Source organism: Papio anubis, chromosome 2 (genome assembly GCF_008728515.1).
Source record: "Papio anubis isolate 15944 chromosome 2, Panubis1.0, whole genome shotgun sequence".
Taxonomy (NCBI): Eukaryota; Metazoa; Chordata; class Mammalia; order Primates; family Cercopithecidae; genus Papio; species Papio anubis.
In genome coordinates, this window is record NC_044977.1 from 24,023,506 (window position 1) to 24,037,033 (window position 13,528).

The window sequence follows — 13,528 nt, forward strand, 5'->3', positions numbered from 1 at the left end:
CATAAATTTATCTTCTTATTTCTCTTTTTCCACTTTGTATGTTTGTCTTTGTTACTATCTGTAATTGCTCTTATTTAAGAATTTTGGTCTAAGAATTACCACAAGTGTGTTCACCTATCTTGTTGTATACATATTCTTTCTTCCATTTAAGTTGTTATTTAGTTAAGGAAACTCCCTGTATTTTGCATCTTTGCATTCTCCTTTGCTTCTGAAGAAAGAATAAATACTAACTAAGAAACAACAGTTCCTCAATTTTTATACACGAAGGGCTTTGTAGGATGAGGCAATTTTGGTAAGAGATACAACTGTAATCAAATAGTTTGGAAATTACTTGGAAGGAAAAAACATACTTTTAAAAATTAAAAATATATATATATATTAATAATATGATGCAGGTAATATGTAAAATTGAAGTTAAAAAATCCGAAAGCAGAATGACAGAAGGCTGATCTGAAAGGAAAATAAGAATATGTATAGGAATCAAAAATGGAAGTTATCCCAGGTGACAGAAGACAGAACTTGGGAGTAGATGATGTATAATATGTCTAGAGATGGAGTTGACTTAAAAAGATATAAGTTTTGGATAAATAAAATAAGAGTAGTTTTTAGAATATTTTGAAAGTTAAATGTCTTAGTTCATTTTCTGTTGCTATCACAGAATATGAGGGTGGGCAATATACCCCAAAAAAAGCGAATTTATTCCTTATGGTTCTGAAAGCTGGAAAGTTTAAGATTAAGGGGCTGGCATGTTGTGAGGACCTTCTTGCTGAATCATGACTTGGTGGAAAGCATTACAGGCCAAGAGAGGAAGAGCATGCCCATCAGCCCAGGTCTCTCTTTCTCTTTTTATAAAGCCAGCAGTCCCATCATTGGGGCCTCATCATTCTGGCATTATCTAATTTTAATTATCTTACAAAGGACCCACCTCCAAACAACGTATCAGTTTGGGGATTTAAGTTTCCAACACTTGAAGTTTAAAGGAAACATTCAAATCACAGCATCAAGAAACATTTAGACTTGACTCAGTAGGTAATTGGTTATTAAGTTATTAAGAAGTTAGTGACATGATTGCTAATTGCATTTTGGCAGATTAGTCTGGCCTTAGGTAGGAGGGCCTAGGAAGAGAAGTAGATCTGAAAAATGAAACTGACTACAAAGCTTTTGCAGATATTAGAGAGAGTAAAGTTCTGGACTAAGATCAGGAAGTTTAAAAAAAATTCTGTAGCATAAGTGAAAGCATTTGAACATTTAAAAGAGGGTGTTAGGTTTTGAATTCTTTTTTTAAAATGTTTTGGTTTTAAAGCACTAAATTTTTTAAGAATATATTTAGTATATATGTCTAAGAAATCAGTTTTGATGATATTTTCTCATTCTTAATCTGGCACTTCCTAAAACAAATAAGAAGGTAGTACCTATTAAGGACATTCTGATTCACGTTTCTCCTAACATATGCAAGCATTAGCTCTTATTTCAATTTACTTTTAATTCATTAATTTATATTGCATGATATTATCAAATACCTTGCTAGTAAATTTGAACTGGTTATTTATACATAGTCAGGTGTCACTTAATGATGAAGATACATTCTGAGGCATGAATAATCTGGCAGTTTTGTCGCTGTGTGAATGTCATAGAGTATTTGTGCATCCAAACATATGCAGATCTATAAAAGGTACAGTAAAAACGCAGTAGTATAATCTTATGGGACTATCATCGTATATGTGGTCCATCATTGATGAAAACATTGCTATATGGTAAATGATTATAATTGAGTTTAACTATATAATATTTTAAGAGTATGTATTTTTGTTATTAGGTTACTCTAAATGTGTTTAACAGAGTGCTTCCTTTTTTTGTAATGAGAGAGCTAAAACACAACTCTTATACATGATGAGTATAGTTTGAGAAATAAAGAATAAATAAAACTTTTTAATATAGTTATTTTCCGTATTCAAAAGTAGAAATTTCCCTAAGATATTTTGTGTGTCCTACTTATAATAATATCTATTCTGGTGTAAAGACTTGGTGGAAATCTCTTTGTGAAGAATAGATAATTAAAATTTAAGATTAAACTAGATGTCCAATGAGATGAAAACCAAATCATTACTATGTTTTGGCATAATCAAGGAAAATCAGTTTGTGAGAGATGGATTTCCAAGCTTAGCAGAAATGTTTCTCTGCATTTCAATAATCTGTCCTGCATTTAAGTTTACAATTTAGTTGATGTCCAGCAATTACGCTTTATTTTACTGTATCATATTAAGATTGGATTCACAAGTATATGTAACATTTCCAACCATTCCACCAATTAACACTATAATAGGTTAAAATAACAATTATACTTCTTTTAGAACCACATCTATTTGATTTCATAAGAAAATGCTAACACCTGGAATTTTGCCATAATCATGTATTAGCCTATTGATCACTGTCTTATTCAGCTTGGGATGCCATAAATTTGGTATCTTAAGCATCATAAATTTATTTTCTCACAGTTCTTGAGGCTGGAAGTCTTTCTGTGTAACCACATGGGGGGGGGGGAGAGAGAGAGAGAGAGAGAGAGAGAGAAACAGAGAATGTGCATAAGCAAGCTTTAGTGTCTCTTCCTATAAAGGCACTAATCTTAACCTGAGGGCACCATTGTCATGGCCTCATCTAAACCTAATTATCTACCAAAGGACTCATTCCAAATATCATCACATTGAGGGTTATGGCCCCAACATATGAATTTGCGGGAGACACAATTTTCTCCATAACATTCTGCCCTCAGGCCCCCTCAAATTTTTTTATTCTTACTTGCCAAATACATTCATTTCATCCCAATAGTTACAAGAGACTTAACTCATTTCAGCATCGAGTCTAAAGTCCAAATGTGAAAGTCTCATCTAAATATAATCTATATCAGATGTCAATGAGAATTGAGGTATGATTTATCCTGAGACAAAATTTACCTACAACTGTGAACCTGTGAAACCAGAAATGTACATGCTTCCAAAATGTAAAGATGGAACAGCCATGGGATAAAAAGTCAATTTTCCAGGAAGAACAGCTGGCTATTTTGCCACAGGTTGGTTACACTGAGCCATTTCCATCATAAAAAGGAGTGCATTTCATTCTTACTACAAAAGAAAATTACTCTGAATATGGATTTGTCTTACCTGTGCAAATTGCTTCTGCCAAAACTATTACCCGTAGCCTTATAGAATTGACCATCATGGAATTTTGTCCGGCATTACTTCTGATCGGGGAACTCACTTAACAGCAAAATACTTTTGGCAATGGGCAAATGTTTATTGAATTTAGAGGTTTTTACCATGTGCCCACTGTGCTGACACTGTTGGATTGACAGAGTGGTGGAAGTCTTTTGAAGACTCAGTTACAGGACCAGGTAAGTGGCAATAACTTGCATGTTTAGAACAACATTATGCAGAAGACGGTATATCCTCTGAATCAGTGTCCAATATATGGTGCTGTTTCTCTAACAGCCACAATTTATGGGTCCAAGAATCAAAGGCTGAAAATGGAAGTGGCACCACTCATTACTACCTTTTATGGCCCAGTAATAATTTTTTTATTTCTGTTTCCACTTTCTTATGCTTAGTTGACCCAAAGTCTTATTTCCAAGGGGAGAGATGCTTTCACCAGGAGATTCAACAATGATTTCACTGAACTGGACATTAAGGCTGCTGTCCAGGTGCTTTGAAGTCCTTATGCCTCTGAATCAAGAGGGAGAAAAGGCGGTTACTCTGCTGGCTGGAGCGAGTGATCCTGAATACCAAGGGAAAATTGGATGACTACTCCACAATAAGGAAGAATACAGCAGATCCCTTACACCATCTCTTAGTATTACTATGTCCCCTGTGATTAAGGTCAGTGGAAAATTAAAAGAACCCATTCCAGTCAGAACTAATAGTCCAGACTCTTCAGGAATGAGAGCTTGTGTCACTCCACCAAGCAGAAAATACAACCAGCTAAGGTGCTTGCTGAAGGTAAAGGGAACACAAAACAGGAGGTGCAAAAAAGTAGTTATAAATACCAGCCATGACAACATGACCAGCTACAGAAATGAAGACTATAATTGTTGTAAGTATTCCTTCTTATTTTGTGGTGTATGTGTGTATGTTAAGCAAATCGCTTTGTTTTCTTCCCTCTCTTGTTTCCCTATTGTGGAACGTAAGAAGCACTGACTCATAGTATTTAAAAATTGCTAATTTTATATTATGGTATTTAAGTTATGGAATATCAAGAATAAGAGGGTGCAGCACACCAACATGGCTCAAGTATACATATGTAACAAATCTGCACGCTATGCACATGTACCCTAGAACTTAAAGTATAATAATAATAATAATAATAATAATAATAATAAAGAGTAAATATCACTCAAGAACTTTACTTCCTCTTCAGGAGAAGAAGTTTGTTTTCACATGTACACGGGATAGCTATATTATGTTAGGTGCAATTGTGCCCTTGTTACTCCTTCTATGAGAACATTAAATATGGTTTGAGAAGAGGCATGGTTACCAAGTTGACAAAGAGTAGACTTACAATGGTTAATTTTATGTATAAATTTATTATACATAAAGTCTTGGGTTACCCAGGTATTTGGTTACACATTATGCTGGATGTGTCTGTAAGAGTATTTTTGAATAAGATGAACATTTGAATTGATAGACTAAGAAAAGCAGATGGCTTTCCCCAGCTTGAGTGGGCCTCATCCAATCTGTTGAAGACCTAGATATCAAAAAAAAAAAAAAAAAAAAAAAAGGCTGAATGAGAGACAACTCTCTTTCTGCCTGACTGTATTTAAGGTAGAACATTGGCCTCCTCCTGACTTTGGACTCAGACTCAGACTCAGACTTTACATATGTAGCTCTCTTGGTTCCCAAGCCTTTGGATTCTAACTGAAACTAGAATATTGGTTCTCCTGGTCTTTAGTTTACTGAGTGCAGATCTTGGGACATCTCAACATCCATAGTTTCATGAGTCAATTTCTTGTAATAAATATATAATACTTATGTTATTTATAAGTGTTTTATATTACATTTTATTGGTTCTGTTTCTCTGGAGAACCCAGACTAAACTGGATCTCCACTCACTAAACTCTATCATTACAGGAACATGGAAATAATGTTTCTGCTTTTCAGATTGTAGTTAGTCTATGGATCAGCCTTTCTATAACACTTAACCACCTCATTTTAAACATTTGCAAAGGTATTTTAAATTCTACTTTAGACCCTTGACCTATGAACTAAAATTTGGGACTAAAGAGGTGTAGAAGAAATAAATAGAAAAGAAAACAGAAGTGTTGTAATTCATTTATTTATTTATTTAACTTGGTCTTCATCAAACAACAAGCCTATCAATATATCCTTTTTTTTAATTGTACAAATATATGGGGTACAGTGTGATGTTTCAATGTATGTATGCATTGCAAAATGATCAAATCAGAATAATTAGCATATCCATCATGTTAAACATTTATCTTTTTTTTTCTCTCTTTTTGAGACAGGGTCTTGTGTCACCCAGGCTGGAGTGCAGTGGCATGATCTTGGTTCACTGCAATTTCTGCCTCCCAGCCTCAAGTGATTCTACCACCTCAGCCTCTCCAGTAGCTGGGACCACAGGCATACACTACTATGCCTGGCTAATTTTTCTTTTCTTCTTTCTTTCTTCCCTTCTTTCTTTCTTTCTTCTTTCTTTCTTTCTTTCTTTCTTTCTTTCTTTCTTTCTTTCTTTCTTTCTTTCTTTCTTTCTTTCTGTCTTTCTTTCATTCTCTCTCTCTCTCTCTCTCTCTCTCTCCCTCCCTCCCTCCCTCTCCCTCTCCCTCTCTCCCTCTCTCCCTCTCTCCCTCTCTCCCTCTCTCCCTCTCTTCCTCCCTTTCTTTCTTTCTTTCTTTCCTCGAGCTCCTGACCTCACATGATCCACCCGCCTCAGCTTCCCAAGTGCTGGGATTGCAGGCGTGAGCTACTATACCTGTCCAACATTTATAATTTCTTTATGGTGATAACCTCTCTTCTAACTATCTAAAAATATGTAGTGCATTCTTATTAGCTTTATTTAGTTTACTGTGTAGTACAGTATCAGAACACATTATTTCTCTGAAACTGTAAATTGGCCAGCCTCTTCTTATCACTTTACCCACTACACTGTCCCAAACTCTGTTAACCACTATTTACTCTGCTTGTATGAGGTATACTTTTGTAGATTCTAAACAGAAGAACCAGCAATGTTTGTCCTTGGGTGCCTGGCTTATTCTAGTTTTACCCATGTTGCCGCAAATGACAGAATTTCATTTTGGTTTATGACTTAATAGTATTGAGTACCCAAACACACACATAAACAAACACACATATCACATTTCTTTATCCATTTACCCATACATAGGCAGAGGTTGATGCCATATCTTGGCTATTGTGGATAGCATGGCAATAAACATGTAGGTGCAGATTTCTCATCACATACTTTCATATACTTTGATTATACACCCAGTAATGGGATTGCTGGATCATATGGTAGTTCTATTTTTAATTTCTTAACCTCCATACTGCTTTTCATAATGGCTGTACTAATATACATTCTCATCATCAGTGTGTAAGAATTCTTTCTTCACATCCTCACCAGCATTTGTTATGTCTTGTCTTTTCGATACTAGTCATTCTAACTGGGATGAGGTGATATCTCATTGTGGTTTTGATCTGCGTTTTCCTGATGATTGGAGATGTTGAACAATTTTTCATATACTTGCTGGACATTTGCATGTCTTCTTTTGAGAAATATCGGGTCCCTTTTGCTCACATTTTTAACTGCATTATTTTTTCTAAGTTGTTTGAATTCTTTATATATGTCTGATATTAATTTTTGTCAGATAGATAGTTTGCGAATATTTTGTCTGCAGGTTATTGTCTTCACTTTGTTAATGATTTTCTTCGCTATGCAGAAGCTGTTTAGCTTGATCAAATTTCTTTTGTATATTTTGTATTTTGTCACCTGTGCTCATGAGCTATTACCTCCAAAAATCTTTGCCCAGACCAATGTGCTATAATACTTACCCAATGTTTTCTTCTAAGTAGTTTTATAGTTTCAGGTTATACACTTAAATCTCTAATCAGTTTTGAGATGGTTTTTATATATGGTGAAAGACAGGAATCTGGTTTCATTCTTCAACCTATGGATATCTAATTTTCTCAGCACCATTTATTAAAGAGGCTGTCCTTTCCCTATTGTATATTCTTGGCACGTATGTCAAAACTCAGTTGGCTGTAAGTGCATGGATTTACTTCTGAGTTCTCTGTTCTATTCCATTAGTCTATGAATCTGTTTTTAATGCCAGCACCATGCTTTTTTTTATTACTTTAACTTTGTAGCACATTTTGAAATTTGGTAGTGTGATTCCTTCAGCTTTGTTATTTTTGCTCAGGGTTGCTTAGCTATTCAGGGTCTTTTGTGGTTCCATATAAATTTTAGGGTTTTTTTCTATTTATATGAAGAATGTCATTGGTATTTTGATAGGGGTTACATTGAATCTGTAGATTACTTTGGGTAGTACAGACATTTTAACAGTATTAATTTTTCTAATCCATGAGCTTGGGATAGCTTTTCATTTTTGTGTATGTCCTCTTCAATTTCTTCCATCGCTGTCTTATAGATTTTCTTGTAGTGATTTTTTACTTGCTTTTGCATGTATTTATTGGCATTCTACTTGTTGTGTAGCTTTTGAAATGAGATTGCTTTCTTGAATATTTTTTCAGACTGAATATGTCAGCATATAGAAATGCTACTGATATTTGTCTGTTGATTTTATATCTTGCAACGTTACTGAATTCATTCATCAATTCTAAGAGATTTTTGGTTCAGTCTTTAGGTTTTTCTCAGTATAAGATCATAAGATCATGTCACCTGCAAACAAGAAGAACTTGACTTCTTCCTTTTGTTTCTGGATATCGTTTATTTATTTCTCTTGACTAAATGCTCTGGCTAGGACTTCCAGTAATACGTCAAATAAAAGTGGTAAAAGAGGGCATTTTAGTCTTGTTCCAGATCTTAGTGGGAGGTTTTCAATTTTTCCTTATTCAGTATGATATTAGCTGTGTGCTTGTCATACATGACTATTATTATGTTGAGGTAAATTCCTTCTATATTTGTTGAGACTTTTTATCATGACTGGATGCTGAGTTTTATCCTTTTTCAACCCCTATTGAAACGATCATATGCTTTTTGTCCTTCATTCTGTTGATGTAAAGTATAATGTTATTAATTTGTGTGTATTGAATTATTCTTACATTCCTGGAAATAATTCCATCTGATCATGATGAATGATTTTTTAATGTATTACTGAATTCTGTTTGCTAATATTTTGTGAAAGGTTTTTGCATCTATGTTCATCAGAGATATTGTCCTTTAGTTTTCTTTTGTTGTTGTTGATGTTGATTTTGTTTCTTTGTCTAGTTTTGGTATGGGGATAATGTTGACCTCATTCGCATGATAAAAAGATACTCCATGCAAATAAACACTGGGAATCAAAAAAGAGATGGAGTGGTCAGTTGCAGAATCCATGAGGCTGCTCATGTTACCCCTTAATCCCATACAGCACAGCACAGAGAGAGACTTCTTTCACTTGACGGAAGAAGGAATTGAGTGAGAAATGAGTTTAGAAATGTTCCCTTTTCTTCCTTTTTTGGAGAATAGTTTTGTAAAATTAGTATAAATTATTTAAATGTTTGGTACAATTCAGCAGTGAAGCCGTCAGATTCTGGAGTTATCTTGGATGAAAGAAACTGTGTTATTGTTTTGATCTTGTTACTCATTATTGGTTTGTTCAGCCTTTTCATTTCTACATGATTTAATCATGGTAAGGTGGATATGTTAAGGAACTTATGATTTCTTCTAGGTTTTTCAATTTCTTTGTATTTATTTGTTCATAATAGTTATATGATCCTTTGTATTTCTGTGATATCAGTTGGAATGTTTCTTTTTGTGTGTCTGATTTTAGTTATTTGAAGCTTCTCTCGTTTTTCATAGTCTAGCTAAAAGTTTATAAATTTGTTTATTCTTTCAAAAATCATCACTGTTTCAATGATCATTGTAATTTTTTAGTCTATTTCATTTATTTCTGTTTCTTATCATCTTTTTCTTTTTATTTTGGGTTTCGATTGATCTTGTTTTTCTACTTCCTTGAGGTCTAATGTCAAGATGTTTATTTGAGCCCTTTTTTGATAGGAGCATTTATTGCTATAGACTTCCCTCTTGGAACTGCTTTTGCCTGTAGCCCATAGTTTTCAGTACATTGTGTTTCCATTTTCATTTGTTTCATGAAATCTTTAAATTTCCCTTTTAATTTTTCTTTGCTTCATTAGTTGCTTATGAGTATGTTGTTTAATTACTATGTATTTGTACAGTTTCCAAAGCTCCCCTTCTTATGCAGTTCTTGTTTTATTCTATTGCTGTCTGAAAAGATACTTTTTTGATATGACTTTGATTTTGGGTTTTTTTTGTTTGTTTGTTTGGTTGGTTGGTTGGTTTTTGATTTTTTTTTTTAGACAGAGTCTCACTCTCTCACCAGGCTAGGGTGTAGTGGCATGATCTCCGCTCACTGCAAGCTCCACCTCCTGGGTTCAAGCAATTCTCATGCCTCAGCCTCCTGAGTAGCTCAGATTACAGGCACGTGCCACCACACCCAGCTAAGTTTTGTATTTTTAGTAAAGACAGGGTTTCACCATGTTGGCCAGGATGTTCTCGATCTCCTGACCTCATGATCTGCCCACCTCGACCTCCCAAAGTACAGGTGTGAGCCACCATGCCCAGCCACCTTTGTTTTTTTACAAAAATGTGTTGTCTTGTTTTGTGGCATAACATGTGGCCTATCCTGAAGAATATTCCATATGCTGTTAAGAAGAATATTTATTCTGCAGACATTAGGTGAATGTTTTTTAATGTTTGTTAGATCTGTTTGGTCTAAAGTTTATCTCCAATATTTTTCTTGATTTTTATCTGAATCATCTGTTTACTGCTGAAAGTGGTGTGTTGAAGTCCCCTATGATTATTGCATTGCAGTCAATCATTTCCTTTATGTCTGTTAATATCGGCTTTATACACTTATGTGCTCCAGTGTTTGGTACATATATATATTGACAATAATATATCATCCTCCCATATTGACCTTTTTATCACTGTATAATGGCTTTATTTTGCTTTTTTTTCTCTTTTTGACATAAAATCTGTGTTTTATGTGAAATAAGCATAGCTGTTCCTTCTCTCTTATGGTTTCCAGTGTCCATTTGCCTGGAGTGTCTTTTTTCATCCTTTCATTTTCATCCTCTGTGTGTCTTTATAGTTGAAGTAATTTTGTTGTAGACACCTTGTAGCTGAGTCTTCTTGTTTAATTGTTTAATCATTCAGCCACTCTGTCTTTTAATTAAATAATTTAGTTCATTTATATTCAAGTTTATATTGAAAAGGACTTACTGCTACAACTTTGTTACTTGTTTTCTGGTTGATTTGTAACTCCTTTATTTTTATCTTTCTTACTGTCTTCCTTTGTGATTAAGTGATTTTCTCTGGAAGTATGTTTTAACTGTGTGCTCTTTTGATGCTATTCTATAATCTCACAATCTGTGTGATATGGTTTGGCTCCAATCTCATCTTGAATTGTAACTCTCACAGTTCCCACATGTCATAGGAGGAACATGGTGGGAGGTAATTGAATCATGGGATCGAGTCTTCCCTGTGTGTTCCTGTAAGAGTGGATAAGTCTCACAAGATCTGATGGTTTTACAAAATGGGAGTTTCCTTGCACAAGCTCTGTCTTTGCCTGCCACCATCCACATAAGATGTGACTTGCTCCTCTTTGCCTTCCGCCATGATTTTGAGACCTCCCCAGCCATGTGTAAGTCCATTAAACCTCTTTCTTTTGTAAATTGCCCAGTCTCAGGTGCTTCTTTATCAGCAGTGTGAAAACAGACTAATAAACTGTTTTTATTCATTTGACTTTTTTCATCTTCTTACTAGTGTTTGTTAATAGCCTGTCTTTAAGCTCACTGATTCCTTGTTGTGCTTAATCAACTCTGCTTTCAAAATCCTCTAATGCATTTTTCACTTTGTTCATTGTATTTTTTCAGCTCCAGGATTTCTGATTTATTTTTAAAATTATTTCCATCTCTTTGTTAAATTTGTCTTACAAATTTCTGAATTGTTTCTCTGTGTTGTATTAAAGTTTGTTGTGTTTTCTCAAGACAGCTACTTTGAATTTTTTGTCTGAGAGACCACATATTTCAGTCTCTCCAGGGTCAGTCACTGGCATCTTATTTAGTTTATTTGGTGAGGTCATTTTTCTCTGAATGTTCTTGATGCCTTTGAATGTATGCCGAGGTCTGAACATTGAAGTATTAGGTATTTATTCCAGTCTTTGTGATCTTGTTTTGTTTGTGCCTATTCTTCTTCAGAGGACATTTCAATAATTCACAGGGGACTGACTATTGAGTTCACCAAGCCTGTGGTCACTGCAGCCATTTTAGCACTAAAGGTTGCCCTAAGCCTGAGTTTGTCACAACTTTCTCACAAGCTTTAAGATCCCTGGCCTTTATAGACCTGGAGAACACCAAGGAATGTTCTCCAGGTTCTCATTCAAAGTTCCTCACTCAATTCCTTCTTCCCTCAAGTGGAAGGAGTCTTTCTGTATGCTGTGATGTATGGAATTGAGGAAGCGGTAACATGAGTAATCTCATGGATTCTTACAGCTGACAACTTGCTAGTTTACCTGAAGCCCATAGCCTCCCAGACCTGTGCAGGACTTGGGTTCATGCCCAAGGCCCATGGCCACTACCACCTGCCTGCTGCTGAAATTTATTTGGTGCTCAAGGTCACTTTATAGAACCAACTATCAAGTGAGATGAGACTTAGGTTCATCCTGCCAAGGCAGTAGATACCCTCTGGCCTGGGGCAGTTATAGAAGCCTCATTTTCAGGCACTGGTTTGGAATCAGAGTCCTCAAGTTTCTGCTCAGTGCTGTGTTTTACTGTGACAGGGCTGGTACTGCATGTCAAGGCAATAGCTCATGCACACTCTCCTCTCCTTTCCACAAGGAAATGGAGTCTATCTTCCCCCTTCATTGCTTGGATATGTGGGGAGGTTCAATACACAATGCAAGACTATATGCTCTCCCTTACCTATTTAATGGATTTTTTCTCATTGTGCTACAACCAGGTACGATGATTTCTGATCTACTTAGCTCTTGTGAAGGTACTTTTCTCGTGTAGGTAGTTATTCACATTGATGTTTCTACGTTGGTAAAATCACTGAAGTGTTCTATTCTATCATTTTGCTCCACCTCCCTAGAATATTGTATTGATAAAAAGTAAACACTAGGGATCTAATGATTTTATGGGATCAAATAAAAAATTAAGAGAAGTGAAGGTAAAGTGCAATATTACAATTAGGAAGTCATAGATAATTATTAAATGAATAGTTGTGATAAACAGGTTAGAAAAAAACATCAGATTGAATGAAATTGAGAAATGAGTTTCATTCACTTACTATTTCATTTGCTCCTTAAAAACTGTTTAATATTTGTATGAGCCAGGGCCTATTCCAAATATGGATATTAAAGTGTAGATGACAGTCATGCTCTGAGCTCTACAGAGAGTACATTCAACAGTGAGGCCAGATTAAATAAACACAGTGATTAAGAGATTAATTTAAATACTGATAACCACTATGAAAGGCCTTAGAATTTCAATACTGATAACCACTGTGAAAGTTTAATGGGCATACAACACATATAGTCAGACAGGGACCTGTGTCTATAAGGATTTCGTACTTGGTTTAATGTTCCGCTCTCAGTGTCTTATAATTCTTAAGTGTTTTTGAACAATTGGCTTCAAATGTTTATTTTTCACTTCACTCTGAAAATTATATAACCAGTAATGCAAATGATGAATTGCAGAAGATCAGGTGAGACAGCTGACAGAGTCTAGCACATGTATGATAAATTGGTATAATAAGTTATATTTTAATATATTTGAAATGGGCATTCAGCAGGATGATAAAAGAGAAGAGAAATACAATTACATTTTAGGCTTTAAATTTGATAATCCAATTACAAGAAAACATATTTATTGTTATTATAACTTTTATTTCCAGATAAACATATTCAACACGTTTGTTGCGAATTTTGACAGTACTGTCAGAAAAGGAGACATTTCAGAATTAAGTGAGAGCAAAAGACTATCTAATCTTAAACAATTTCCTTCCTTATTTACTATCTGTCATCAACTTCAGAAACTTTTGTGTAAACCACTCACATCCTTGGGTACTTCATTTTCAAGATTACATTATAGACAAAATGAGTTCCATGCACACAATCAACTGATAAAATGAAAATATGTACTCTTTAGTCCTCCCAGAAACTGGTACTATACATCCTAATATAAGATCCAGATTCTTCTACCATGATTTTGCTTTCTTTTGAAATGATTTATCAGCATAATTTATAAGTAGTAACGAATGAAACCCAAGTAGTTAATGTTCATTA